Below are 14,234 nucleotides of genomic sequence, written 5' to 3'. Positions count from 1 at the left end.
GATTTAGGCAATTATTGTCATCTTAGCTAGTCCAGTTTTATAGCTTATATTCCGAAGACACAGCTTTATGGGAAGGTAAATATGTTGACAATGTCCACAAAGCCTTTATTTATTTATTTATTTATTTATTTGATCTCTGCATGTCCTTGTAGTAATTGGTCTCATACTTGACCTGGTCATCTGGTTTAAGACAGACCAAGTGTATGCTCTCGGAGTTGAAATGCAGCATTAGTCACTAATGCAATGCAGAGATGATAGATGAGAATACACAGTTCCTATTTATTGAGCATCTAATATATAATCTGTACTGTATCTTTACAAATGTATTTAACATCTTTACAACAACTTTTCAGGGTAGGTGTTATTAGCTTCATCTTACAGATAAAAATACTGATGCTCAGATAAACCAAGTAATTTGCCGTCCATCTGAAGTGTGCCTGAATTGGGATCAAATGGGATTCAGTCTGTCTGACTGAATCTGCCTCCTTCTGAAATCTCTGTGCTCTTTTTCACACTTCTCTGTAGCCTCAGAGACAGCTAAGTTCTGTCAAGACCTCTGCATAGTATCAACGTTACAAACACGTTTTAACTTTTAGAGCCTAAAATCGTGTATTGTTATCCAAACATGATCTTTCTCTATAGAAATAGCTGCTTGTTGTTAGAGATAGTGGACATCATTAACTCTATCAAGTGAAATAAAAATCCGTAAGATTTCATGAGTTACTCAGGCATCTTATAACTACTATCAGAATATCAGAAACCTCAGCACGTTATGTGACAAAGGATTTGAGAAGGTCACTCCAGACGTTTCACACACTGAGCATCAGCCTTCTTGCTGCATTGCATGTGCAAGATAAGATGTCATAGGCGGCTTTGTAAGATTGTATCAGTGCTGTAGACAATTAAGAGAAATTTCATAGATAAAACTAGAACCCTTTCTATATGGTCAGAACTATAATACTTTATGAAATTGATCTGATTATCAGCAATATGTAGTATCAGCATGGAACTTAGGACCTCTCTTACTCATTCCTCTGTCCCCCATAGTTCCAAACACAGTGCCTGCCAAAATAGATTTAGTGTTTATTGTATTATCTATTTAGAGCTAAAAAGACTTACAAATTCCAAGGAAATAAAAGGAGAAAAATTGAAAAAGGTACAGCTACTTTTGGGGATGTGAGATCATGAATGTGTATCTTACAGATTTCACATTAATTATTTACTTTCCAATTATTTTCTTCTATATTATCATATTTAGTGGCTAACCGTTACTACCTCTTAGGTTGTTGTGAGAACTGAATTAATTAATGTAAAGTATTTGACACATCATAAGGATTTAAAGGTTCATTGTTGTCATTATTGATTTACTGCCATAAGCCCTACGTTTCCCCATTTCATGAGTGTAAGAACATTAACATAGATAGGGTTAATAATGGTTATTTGACATTACACATTTTTAGCAAGAAGAAACTTCTGTCTTGTTGGCCAGTCCAGGCTGTATCACTCAAAAAAAATACAGAGATTATATTTATTGATTTGTGTATGTTGAACCAGCCTCATCCCAGGGATGAAGCCCACTTGATCATGGTGGATAAGGTTTTTGATGTGCTGCTGGATTCGGTTTGCCAGTATTTTATTGAGAATTTTTACATCGATGTTCATCAGGGATATTGGTCTAAAATTCTCTTTTTTTGTTGTGTCTCTGCCAGGCTTTGGTATCAGGATGATGCTGGCCTCATAAAATGAGTTAGGGAGGATTCCCTCTTTTTCTATTGATTGGAGTAGTTTCAGAAGGAATAGTACCAGCTCCTCCTTGTACCTCTGATAGAATTCGGCTGTGAATCCATCTGGTCCTGGACTTTTTTTGGTTGGTAGGCTATTAATTATTGCCTCAATTTCAGAGCCTGTTATTGGCCTATTCGGGGATTCAACTTCTTCCTGGTTTAGTCTTGGGAGGGTGTATGTGTCCAGGAATTTATACATTTCTTCTAGATTTTCTACTTTATTTGTGTAGAGGTGTTTATAGTATTCTCTGATGGTAGTTTGTATTTCTGTGGGGTTGGTGGTGATATCCCCTTTATCATTTTTTATTGCATCTATTTGATTCTTCTCTCTTTTCTTCTTTATTAGTCTTGCTAGCGGTCTATTGATTTTGTTGATCTTTTCAAAAAACCATCTCCTGGATTCATTGATTTTTTGAAGGGTTTTTTGTGTCTCTGTCTCCTTCAGTTCTGCTCTGATCTTAGTTATTTCTTGCCTTCTGCTAGCTCTGGAATGTGTTTGCTCTTGCTTCTCTAGTTCTTTCAATTGTGATGTTAGAGTGTCAATTTTAGATCTTTCCTGCTTTCTCTTGTGGGCATTTAGTGCTATAAATTTCCCTCTACACACTGCTTTAAGTGTGTCCCAGAGATTCTGGTATGTTGTGTCTTTGTTCTCATTGGTTTCAGAGAACATCTTTATTTCTGCCTTCATTTCGTTATGTACCCAGTAGTCATTCAGGAGCAGGTTGTTCAGTTTCCATGTAGTTGAGCAGTTTTGACTGAGTTTCTTAATCCTGAGTTCTAGTTTGATTGCACTGTAGTCCGAGAGACAGTTTGTTATAATTTCTGTTCTTGTACATTTGCTGAGGAGTGCTTTACTTCCAACTATGTGGTCAATTTTGGAATAAGTGTGATGTGGTGCTGAGAAGAATGTATATTCTGTTGATTTGGGGTGGAGAGTTCTGTGGATGTCTATTAGGTCCACTTGGTGCAGAGCTGAGTTCAATTCCTGGATATCCTTGTTAACTTTCTGTCTCGTTGATCTGTCTAATGTTGACAGTGGGGTGTTAAAAGTCTCCCATTATTATTGTTTGGGAGTCTTAGTCTTTTTGTAGGTCTCTAAGGGCTTGCTTTATGAATCTGGGTGCTCCTGTGTTGGGTGCATATATATTTAGGATAGTTAGCTCCTCTTGTTGAATTGATCCCTTTACCATTATGTAATGGCCTTCTTTGTCTCTTTTGATCTTTGATGGTTTAAAGTCTGTTTTATCAGAGACTAGGATTGCAACCCCTGCCTTTTTTTGGCCTCTATTTGCTTGTCAGATCTTCCTCCATTCCTTCATTTTGAGCCTATGTGTGTCTCTGCACATGAGAGGGGTCTCCTGAATATAGCACACTGATGGGTCTTGACTCTTTATCCAATTTGCCAGTCTGTGTCTTTAATTGGAGAATTTAGCCCATTTACATTTAAGGTTAATATTGTTATGTGTGAATTTGATCCTGTCATTATGATGTTAGCTGGTTATTTTGCTCATTAGTTGATGCAGTTTCTTCCTAGCATCAATGGTCTTTACAATTTGGCATGTTTTTGCGGTGGCTAGTACCAGTTGTTCCTTTCCATGTTTAGTGCTTCCTTCAGGATCTCTTGTAGGGCAGGCCTGGTGGTGACAAAATCGCTCTTGGGAAAAAATGTTTGCAATCTACTCATCTGACAAAGGGCTAATATCTAGAATCTACGAAGAACTCAAATTTACAAGAAAAAAACAACCCCATCAAAAAGTGGGCAAAGGATATGAACAGATACTTCTCAAAAGAAGACATTCATACAGCCAACAGACACATGAAAAAATGCTCATCATCACTGGCCATCAGAGAAATGCAAATCAAAACCACAGTGAGATACCATCTCACACCAGTCAGAATGGTGATCATTAAAAAGTCAGGACAAAAGAGGTGCTGGAGAGGATGTGGAGAAATAGGAGCACTTTTACACTGTTGGTGGGACTGTAAACTAGTTCAACCATTGTGGAAGACAGTGTGGCGATTCCTTAAGGATCTAGAACTAGAAACACCACTGGACCCAGCCATCCCATTACTGGGTATATACCCAAAGGATTATAAATCATGCTACTATTAAGACACATGCACACGTATGTTTATTGCGGCACTATTCACAATAGCAAAGACTTGGAACCAATCCAAATGTCCATCAATGATAGAGTGGATTAAGAAAATGTGGCACATATATACCATGGAATACTATGCAGCCATAAAAAAGGATGAGTTCATGTCCTTTGTAGGGACACGGATGCAGCTGGAAACCATCATTCTCAGCAAACTATTTCAGGGACCAAAAACCAAACACCACATGTTCTCACTCATAGGTGGGAATTGAACAATGAGAACACTTGGACACAGGAAGGGGAATATCACACACCGGTGTCAGTCGTGGGGTGGGGGGAGGGGGAAGGAATAGCATTAGGAGATATACCTAATGTAAATGACAAGTTAATGGGTGCAGCACAGCAACATGGCACATGTATACATATGTAACAAGCCTGCACGTTGTACATATGTACCCTAGAACTTAATGTATAATAAAAGTTTTATATATAGAGAGAGAGAGAGAGAGAAAGAGAGAGAGAGAGAGAGAGAGAAAGAGATGCCTTGTATTAGGGCCTTCCTAAAAAGAAAGCTAAGTAAGTATTAATTTCTTAGGATTGCTTCTGAGGTAGGATGAGGTATTTGTATAGACCCAACAAGTCATTCCCTTCAAATTTCTTTTGTCTTACTATGATAAATAACATACTATTTCCTGTTTACAGCAACCTGTGATGAAATTAACTAGTTGAATACAATCACCTTTTCTGGCACAAATAAAGCTGTGTTTGGGGAGGTGGGTGAAAATACAGTACTGTTGTTTACTTCCTAAGATCCAAGGGAAAGAATCAAGCTTGATAATATTCTCTTGAATATATTTACCTATTTAAAAGGTATGATTTTCTCATATTTCCTTAGGAAGTATGTCATCTCAATATAGATATTTACTCATTAGGTTTACATTAATTTGTATTATAAAGGAATGATTAATTCAAATTGAGGACATTAAAGGTATGTAGACTTTCATATAAAAGTTCTGGTTTTATAAATCGCATTGATCACTTAATGCAGAGATCTCAAAGTAAAGAAAACACATTTTATGAATATTTTAAAACATTGCTTAAAACAAGTTTCCTTCGAAAGCACATTTGTGGATAAATTTAAATATTAATACTAAAAAATAAAGTAGTAAACAGAATTTAAGTTTCATAATAATGAAGAAAGTGGTAATGCTATGTAACTTAAAAGATGCAATATGGCATTTTAGATCAAGAGGTTAAAGTTTTGTTAATGAAAGAAAGTATTTATGGGATAAAAACATTCCAGTGGTTTGTATTTGCCTCATACTTCAAAAATGTTAATCCATTTATTGTTTAAAGTTATATTGAAACTGATATTTTCACTGTTGCCAAAGCAGTACCTGACAGTAGATAGGTATCCATAGTCTTATGTTCCTTAGAATTACAGAACTATGCCTCTGAAAGGGGTTTTAATACTTTAATAAACCTGGCCTAAACTCTTTTATTTCTTTTTTTTTTTTTTTTTTTTTTTTTTGAGACGGAGTCTCGCTCTGTCGCCCAGGCTGAAGTGCAGTGGCCGGATCTCGGCTCACTGCAAGCTCCGCCTCCCGGGTTTACGCCATTCTCCTGCCTCAGCCTCCCGAGTAGCTGGGACTACAGGCGCCCGCCATCTCGCCCGGCTAGTTTTTTGTATTTTTTAATAGAGACGGGGTTTCACCGTGTAGGCCAGGATGGTCTCGATCTCCTGACCTCGTGATCCACCCGTCTCGGCCTCCCAAAGTGCTGGGATTACAGGCTTGAGCCACCGCGCCCGGCCAACTCTTTTATTTCTAAGTTGAAGAAATTGATTGTCAAGTACTTTTGACTCGTCCAATCTCCTACAACTAACTATGGTACATATAGAGTTAGATCTCAGTATCAGGTGTCCCAGTTGTATTCTGCTCACCATTCCACAATTTCAATATTGATAAAACTTTCACACTAACTTTTGAACTGTGGTTATTATTAATTTCATTGATTTATGTCCTCTTATTTATTTCCGTATTCCTCCACTGCCTTCTTCATAACTGCCCACCAGATCAAAACTATTTGGGTACCTACACTATCATTTAAAGTGAGGGGAAATAATGAAGTTCCTTAAATTCTGTGTCATGGACTAAGATACAATAAAGAAAAGGAATTTCACAAAGTAGGGGAAATTACATGTTAGTCTTAATCATTCCTAAGAATAAACTAGTAAAAGAAACTTAGATTTCCCTAATTTAATCTTGACTCCAATTTCAATAGTGCTATATAAAAAGATATTTAAACCCATATGCTTCCTTTTACATAAAACAAAGGTATCAACTTCCCTAGTTTGCATTTACACTGGCTAATAGGATAATAAAATGCTGTGTAAATGTTAAACTAGAGCCTTCTCTGAGTTATTTTTACTTTAAAATTTCATGTGATTATGCCATTTTGTATATGTATATTATATGTAATTGTATAATGTTAATTTGGGTAGGCAAAATTCTTGGTATTGGTATTGAATTTAGGGTGTCTTAAAAATTATTAAGAATATATTAATGTCTGCTTTTTGGTAGTATGTTTTCATATAATGTTTAATGTATTAAAATCAACCATTCAAGATTTATTTTATTGGGTGACACTGTTGACTGGTTCCAAAATGCCCAGTGTTAGGAAATGTGGTGTGAGTTTTATTTGTGGGCTAAGGATGAAACAATCGTATTATGCTAATATGCCTTTTATTATAAATGACTAAAAATTTGGATATAAAACTGATGTTTTACTACACAGATTAGAGATAGATAATATAATTACATAATTATTAAGTAATTAGAAAATGCAAATAAGCAAAAGTCACCCATGTTCCCAGTTCTCATCTCCCAAAGATAATTATAACTAACATATTATTATGTACTCTTCCCATTAATTAGTTTCTAGTATACGTTCTCCTGTAGCTGAAATTAAGCTGAGAAAAAAGAGGTTGCTCCTCCTTCCTCTTTCTCTCTCCCACTCTGTCTCTCTCCTGTGCTATCTGTGTGTATATACAAATATGTATGCATATATATATATAATGTACATAATATATATAAAATACAAATACTAATGTGCATATGTGCATATTTTCAAACATACACATATTTTTTATTATTTGAAATAAGAATGAGATCAGACTACATATTTGGTAGCCAGATTTTTTTCACTCAGTGATATATCATGAACATATTTCCATGCTAATATAATTTTCTAATAATTTTAGATGCTATAACTACAATTTAATTGTTATTGGGCAATTTGTTGCTTAACAAATGGTAAAGCTTGACAAATGATAAATAATATGATCATTATTCTTGTAGCCAATATCATTATTAGAAATGATGGACCTCATTAAAGCTATAAAATTAAATAAGAATTTATAAATATAAGGAGTTATTCAGACATCTTGTATCTAGTATTACAGTGTCAGAAAACTCAGCAGGTTATATGACAGGCTTTGAGATAGTCACTCAGAAGTTTTCACATACAGGATTAACCTTGCTGCAGTTCATGTGCAAGATTTAAAAAGATGTCATGGATCACTTTGTAATGTCATATCATTGCTGTTGATAAATAAAGGAAATGTTATAAATAAAACTAGATGCCTTTTTATATTTCCAGAACTACAAGACATAGAATGTGAGTTGTTTAATGGGCATAGAATTTCAGTTTTTGGAGGATGAAGAGAGTTCTGGAGATCACTTGCACGTCAGTGAGAATGTATGTAACACTACTGAACCCTACACTTAAAAATGGTTAAGATAGTAAATTTTACATATATTTGGCCACAGTTTCAAAACCACAAAGCAATAATAATAATGCTTACTTGCTCATATAAGAGGGATATAGAGAAGACTTCTCCCTGATTATAGAATATCTTTTGTTTGGTCTAACTGGACCAACTTGCTCATCTCAGATGAGTCATCATTGATTCAATTACAGTTGCTAGGAAAATGTCAGATGCTGAAAGACTTAAACCTGGATTGAATACTAAGTAAGAAAGCAACAGTTCAAGTAAACCTAGTAACTCTTCATTTCAGATTTTGTTCTTGAACCGATTTTATTTTTGATATAAGCTTTAGGGTTCTTGTTATGCTTTTAAAACCAAATCATATTATGATTTCTGGGAGACTTGTAGTAACCATACACAATAATGGAATCCATTCACTTGAAGTAGATATGATGAAACGAATCCCCATCTAGAGATTAATTGAATTCAGTTATATTTCTGTATGCATGGCCATATAACTTTTAAAAATAACTCCATGGTGCTCATGGATTCCCTTTGAGGAAAGTCTACTGTGATTCCTACCCATCCCACACACAGTGTAACTTACTCTCTTCTCTACACTGTTTCCCTACCCTAAATGACTGTTATTGAAGGCCAAACCTTTTAAAGTGCATACATCTATTTTCCATAAATGAGCGCTTTATGAGGACAGGACCTATGTTTTCATAATATGAAATAATATTCATATTTCATATATTTCATAAGATTTTCATAAATGAGCACTTTATGAGGATAGGAACTATATTTTCCACATTTTGACATTTCTAGTTTATCAGTTGGTTCTGGATAATCTTTGGCTAATAAAATAGTAAGTTAAAAGTAAAATACAAAAGTAGTGCATGAATATGACCGGTTGTGGTGGCTTATGCCTGTAATCCCAGCACTTTGGGAGGCCAAGGCAGGCTGATCACCTGAGTTCGGGAGTTCGAGATCAGCCTGACCAACATGGAGAAACTCCGTCTCTACTAAAAATACAAAATTAGCCGGGTGTGGTGGCACATGCCTGTAATCCCAGCTACTAGGGAGGCTAAGGCAGGAGAATCTCTTGAACCTGGGAGGCGGAGGTGGCAGTGAACTGAGATCACGCCATTGCACTCCAGCCTGGGGCAACAAGAGCGAAATTCCGTCTCAAAAAAAAAAAAAAAAAAAAAAAAAAAAAAAAAATATATATATATATATATATATATATATATATATATAGTGCATGAATGTTTGTAATGCATGTATATTATATATATGAACAAGGACTTTATAGATAACATTTTAGAAATTGAGTATTAAAATGGAATTATAAATTATGACTGTTATAACTTACAAATAGTTTGAAATTTTACTTACATATTACATTATTTTTTCAGTTTTAACAAAATAATCTTTTAAATGAAAAACTGCATATGTGTGTATCATTGCATTAAGTTGGGAAAGAAAATAAGCTCACATATATTCTAATATTTACAACTAAGTAAGCACTATCCAGAGCATTATTTTTTTTTCTGTCTTGGTGTCCTTCCTGTGTCAATATTAAATAAATTTAAAAAAAAAGAAATAAGCCCAGGGTTTACTGCTTCATTCAGTCTAAAAAATGAATCCCAGATAGAACTACCGTTTGAATAGAGCTGTAATTCAGATATGCCCAAGCGTGGATGCTGAAGTCAAGGTCTACAGTGATGCTTCTATCCTAGTGAGTAGATTGCATGGTTGCTTGTGGCTACTTTTTTCTAATTTTTACCTTAGGGGCTTTTCCCCACACCCTGAGCTATTTTTCTTGAAACATGAATTTGTTTCTATCACTAGATTTTTCATTTTAACAGACACAAATAAAAAAAAATTGACTTTTTTCTGGTTCTACCACCAGAAAAATAATTGTAAGTGTGTTGATAAATGTGTGAGGACAAATGACCTCAGTATTGAACAGGCAAAATGGAGGGGCAAGGGTGATGATGAACTGGGGATACAGAGCCTACCTCTTCCTCAATAACAGCCAATGGTTGCCTTGACAGAATTTGTATTTTAAAATATCAGTGTCCATGTCAACTAAACAAACAAAACTCTTAAAGTGAACACTGCAGGGTCCAAAGAAACAGCTCCGCAAGCCTTCCTGGTTATGTTTTCTTCCCCAGAAATTTCCAACTGGTGTGCTGAAGCACATACATGAGCTAAAGTGCACTGATACACTATAAATGCTGTGGGGGGGTTCCTGTCAGGGAGTTACAGAAGCTTAGGACAGAGCTCCAGTTGAGGGTGTCCCCTCTGGCTCAAACTGCTTCAGATAGGCTTCTAGAAGGGTGCCACGTGGAGACTCGGGCTTACTGGTGTGCCACTTTTTACTTGCAGGTTACTACAAAGTGAGGGACATGGACAGTCATTGCTCTACCTTGACCATGAATATCCTCAATCATATGAAATCCTTTTCAGTAGCCAGCTGTGGAGTACGCTACTTCCCATGGATAGGGGCCTGTGGGCTGCTGGAGGAGTTCATTTCTCAGATGCCCAAAGCACATCACTGTAGGAGATTGATCAGTGTGGTTGGAAAAATTATAGATATAGTTATAGGAAATAGACACAAACCTTCTTGGAAGGCCGGGGGTGTTGCATAGCTTCAGCAGAAGATTTGGCTGAAGGCAGGCAGATTCTCTTTTCAGGAACCAGAGAGCTTAGGGCATAGATACAAAGAATATAAGGGAGTTTATCTAGATAGCTTGTTTACTCATGTGGTCCTAAGACTAACCTTTGGTCATTCCCAGGCAGGATGGCTCTCTCCTGGGGAGGGCGACCAGGTTAATTATCCACAGGTGTGTTGACTAAAAGCCTTTGTCATTAATCTGTGCTGAATAAATGCCCACAAGGCCAGCTAGTCAAGGTGTGCAACTGCCACAACTCTTTCTGTGCGTGGCCCGGCACCATAACTGCTCTTTCACTGAATATTCAGTGTCTGAGTACATTATTCATCTGTCTTGCATCACTATGGTGGCCAGCCTAATGGCCAGACTAATAGAAGCTGGGTGGTGCCTGGAGGCTACATGGAGTCTCCTGGAGGGTACAGTTCTCTGTCTTCAAGTATATACTGCCTTTCACAGTTTGTGTGAAGTTTTAGAGGCATCCAAACTAGCTGCAGGGTGAATGTACTATCCATTCCAACCATGGAAGTGCCATTCATCAAACCAGAACTCCATGATTATCTTGATACATTGTATTTCACAAAATATTCAACATGATTTGAAGTTTGCTTTGTCACATGAAATCTTAGCATTTTAATTGTTAATGAAAGAAAAGAACACTGCTTGGTTACTTAAATATGATTCCAGTGCAAAGGATTTGATGATGCAGTATATGTTTTCAAAAATTGTATTATCCATTTATGCTAACAAAATGTTTGGTCTCTAAGGGTTTGATGAGATAATCTTTAAATGTCTTGATCAGAATTGCATGTGGACATCTCAGATATAAAGCCTGATATTTAAAAGTCACACAGGCAAAGTTAGTCCATTTTCACACTGCCATAAAGATAGTACCTGAGACTGGGTAATTTATAAAGGAAAGAGGTTTAATTGACTCACAGTTCCACATGGCTGGGGAGGCCTCAGGAAACTTGCAGTCATGATGGAAGTTGAAGGGCAAGCAAGGCACATCTTACATAGTGGAGGAGAGAAAGAGAGCAGGGGAAATGCGAGACATATCAAACATCTCGTGAGAACTCTGTCACTGTCATAATAACAGCACGGGGAATCTGCCCCCATGATCCAATCACCTCCCACCAGGTCCCTCTCTCAACACGAGATTACAATTTGAGATGAAATTTGGGTGGGGACAGAGTCAAACCATATAATTTCTGCCTCTGGCCCCTCCCAAATCTCATGTCCTTTTCACATTTCAAAACCAATCACGCCTTCCCAACAGTCTCTTCCACCTATGAGCCTGTAAAATCAAAAGCAAGTTAGTTACTTCCAAAATACAATGGGATACAGGCACTGGGTAAATGTTGCTATTCCAAATAGGAGAAGTTGGCCAAAACAAAGGGGCGCCATGCCCCATGCCCCATGCAAGTCCAAAACCCAGAAGGGCAGTCATTAAATCTTAAAGCTCTGAAATGATCTGCTTTGACTCCATGTCTCACATCCAGGGTACTCTGATGTAAGGTGTGAGCTCCCACAGCCTTGGGCAGCTCTGCCCTTGTGGCTTTTGAGGATACAGCTCCTGCAGCTACTTTCACAAGCTGGTATTGTCTGTGGCTTCTCCAGGCACATGGTGCAAGCTGTCAGGGGATCTACCATTCTGGGGTCTGGAGAATGGTGACCCTCTTTTCTCACAGCTCCGCTAGGCAGAGTCCCAGCAGGGACTCTTTGGGGGCTCCAGCCCCACATATCCCCTCTGCACTGCCCTAGCAGAGGGTCTCCATGAGGGTTCCACCACAGCAGCAGACTTCTGCCTGGACATCCAGGTGTTTCCATATATCCTCTGAAATCTAGGCAGAAGCTCCCAAACCTCAACTCTTGTATTCTGAGACTGTGTAATTTATAAACAGCAGAGGTTTAATTGACCCACAGTTCTGCATGTCTGGGGAGGCCTCAGGAAACTTACAATCATGGCAGAAGGTGAAGGAGAAGCAAGCACCTTCTTCACAGGTGGCAGAAGAGAGTGTGTTGGGGAAACTGCCATTTTTAAAACCATCAGATATCATGAGAACTCCCCCACTATCATGAGAACAACAGAGGGGAACCACCCCCTTGATTCAGTCAGCTCCCATCAGGTCTCTCCCTCAACATGTGGGGATTAGAATTTGAGATGAGATTTGGGTGGGGAATCAAAGGCAAATCATATCACCCATTATACATTTTCAAACACCTTATTTTGACATTTGATACAGGTTCATTATTTTCTAATAATTTTTTATTTTACTTTTATATGAAGAAAAGGCAATTATGTTAACCAAGCTTGATATAGGCACTCTTAAAACATTCAGAGTAATCAAAAATAACAATGATTTTTTTCTGATACCATATGACAAATTTTGGGAACCAGCTCTACCATTCCCCAGATAATCAGATACCTCATATCTCAGAGTACATAACCAAAGTTGTGACTCTTTCCAGAACAAAGAAGATCTGTCCAGGTCAACTTATCTTCTCTATGCTAGTTATAAAGGTAGATGGCAACATTTTCAATGATATCTTCTTTTGTTAAAAGAAGAGAAAATGTTTAATCTCACTGGGTAGTAGGCAAGTTTAATAAAATTTCCAAAGACAGTCCAGGCATGGTGGCTCATGCCTGTAATCCCAGCATTTTGGGAGGCTGAGGCAGGTGGATTATCTGAGGTCAGCAGTTCAAGACCAGCCTGGTCAACATGGTGCAACCCTGTCTCTACTAAAATACAAAAATTAGCTGGGTGTGGTGGCACACGCCTGTAATCCCAGTTACTTGGGAGGCTGAGGCAGAAGAATTGCTTGAACCCTGGAGGCAGAGGCTGCAGTGAGTGGAGATCGCGTCACTGTACTACAGCCTGGGCAACAGAGCAAGACTCCATCTTGAAAAAAAAAAATTCCAAGGACAGAAAAAATACATAGTTTTTTGTGAGATACAGGAATGATTTTGGTCAGAGTAATGATTATCTATTATATGGAAGCCCAGTAAATGGATTGGATATGCCAAGTGCTCATCTCAGTACTGAGTATACCTAAATGGATAAAGCCAAGTTCCTGTGGTCATGTAATTTATTTTCATAGGGAAGAGCAATACTGAACAGATAAACAAGTACATACGTAATGTAACATTTACTGATTATAAGTGCAAAAACCTCTAAGCAGGGTATGAGATTAGAGTGATAGAAGCTGTTTCATAGGATTGTCAGAGGTTTATCTAAAGAATACTGAGATAAACCTAAAAATAGTGAATGAGCAAACCACATGAATAACTACAGAATACCCGTGTGAATTTGATCTGTGGGGCCTCATAGGGCACAGACTTGGATTTCATTTTAAGTCTCATGTGTAAAATTGAAGAGTTAATAGCAGTGACTGCACAAGATCATATAACATAGATATTTTCCTAAGTGGACAACAGACTTTAGGGAACAAAGGTGAAGAGTTTAAGAGCTGTTGCAGTTATTCAGAAAAAAGATGATAGTAGTTGCGCAGGATGCCAAGTCATCAAATTTCAGTTGTGTTTTGAGGGAGAAACTACAAGATGTGTTGGATGAGGCTGTGGGAAAAAATAGAATCAGGGATGGCATAGAGCAACAGAATGAATGGTGGTACCATTTATTGAAATGGAGAACACTGGGAAATCAAAACTGGGAAGGAAAACAAAGAATTCTGGAAATGTTAATTTCAAAAGGAAGTATCATGTAGCTAGTTTGGATATTCAAATCAAGGGACAAAATCTCTAGAAACTTAAATTTGGGAGTTATCAGCATACAGATGGGATTAGATGGGATCATCTAGTTAGTAGGTATAGATTAAGAAGAAAAGGGGGTCCCTGGCCAGGCGTGGTGGTTCACACCTGTAATCCCAACACTTGGGAGGTCAA

Source organism: Rhinopithecus roxellana, chromosome 2 (genome assembly GCF_007565055.1).
Source record: "Rhinopithecus roxellana isolate Shanxi Qingling chromosome 2, ASM756505v1, whole genome shotgun sequence".
Taxonomy (NCBI): domain Eukaryota; kingdom Metazoa; phylum Chordata; class Mammalia; order Primates; family Cercopithecidae; genus Rhinopithecus; species Rhinopithecus roxellana.
This window is presented reverse-complemented; position numbering follows the sequence as displayed.